General features: G+C 40.1%; 1 long non-coding RNA gene across 1 annotated transcript in view; it reads right to left on the bottom strand.

The window, feature by feature from the left end:
* Positions 1 to 480: 480 nt before the first annotated feature.
* The window catches only part of LOC116082184, a 1953-nt gene continuing 1337 nt past the window's right edge, over positions 481 to 1096 (bottom strand). The window contains exon 3 of the long non-coding RNA XR_004115201.1: positions 481 to 976. This is a non-coding gene — a long non-coding RNA (uncharacterized LOC116082184). The remainder of the gene's footprint in view (positions 977 to 1096) is intronic.

Genomic DNA, 1096 nt, shown 5'->3' with positions numbered 1-1096 from the left:
TGTATGTGTGTATATGTATATATGTGTGTATGTATGTATGTTTGAATGTGTACAAATATGTATGTGTGTATGTGTTTGTATTTATATATATGTATATATGTGTGTATGTGTATGTGTGTGTATGTGTCTGTATGTATGTTTATATTTGCATGTGTGTATGTATATGTATATATATATGTATGTGTATGTTGTGTATATGTATATGTGTATATATATGTATATATGTGTGTACATGTGTATATGTATGTATATGTGTATATGTGTTTATGTATGTATGTGTGCTTAAATGTGTGTGCATCTATGTGTCTATGTGTATGTATGTGTGTATGTATGTATATGTGTGTATTATGTATGTATGTGTGTATGTATGTATGTGTGTGTACTTTGGTCACTTTCACCCCAGCTCTTATCCCCCCATCTCCCCTGTAAATCCTTATTATCCTTCAGTGTTTGTTTTTTAGTGACTCATTGCTTCTTGTATTGTTGACAAGAGTGTGGTAATTTAATAGAGGCTTCACCCCTATATCACATGTTTTAAATTCCTATTACATGTAAAGGTTGATTTTCCTTTGTCATCTTACACGTTATTTTATACACTGAAGAACTGTGAAAAGAGAGCTGTAGGCTTCCCCAGACTGCCACAGGGTGCGTGGCATGAAAACCAAGTCTCCCTTGACTTAAAGTATAAGAAGCCGTAAGTTTTTTCTCAGTGCTGCCTGAGCTCTGGCTCTCTTGTAAAACTCCGTTGAGTGGATGCACTGATGCCCTGGGAGCCCGGGTTATCATCATGAATGCTGTCTTAGGTCAGCATCATGAATGCAGCCCGGTGTCTCTCAGTGGCCTCCTCCAAACTCCTCCTCACACTGCCTCTGTCTGTCGTTAAAGCCCTAGATGAAGAGCGGCGCTCCTCTCCTTACTCCATCTTCACTCAGTGTCCTCACGCAGACTATTAGAACCCAGGTCACTCCCAGTAAGCCTAGGATAGATAGGATGCACCCCATTAGCAAATTTTCAAACCAGAAACCCCCCTCACAGCTAGAACACCCCAGAACCCCCTCACAGCTAGGACACCCCAGAACCCCCTCATAGCTAGGAC

The sequence above is a fragment of the Mastomys coucha genome, unplaced genomic scaffold (genome assembly GCF_008632895.1).
Source record: "Mastomys coucha isolate ucsf_1 unplaced genomic scaffold, UCSF_Mcou_1 pScaffold7, whole genome shotgun sequence".
In the NCBI taxonomy this organism is placed as follows: Eukaryota; Metazoa; Chordata; class Mammalia; order Rodentia; family Muridae; genus Mastomys; species Mastomys coucha.
Note: the sequence above shows the minus strand (reverse complement) of the source record. Positions and strands in the feature narration are given on the sequence as shown.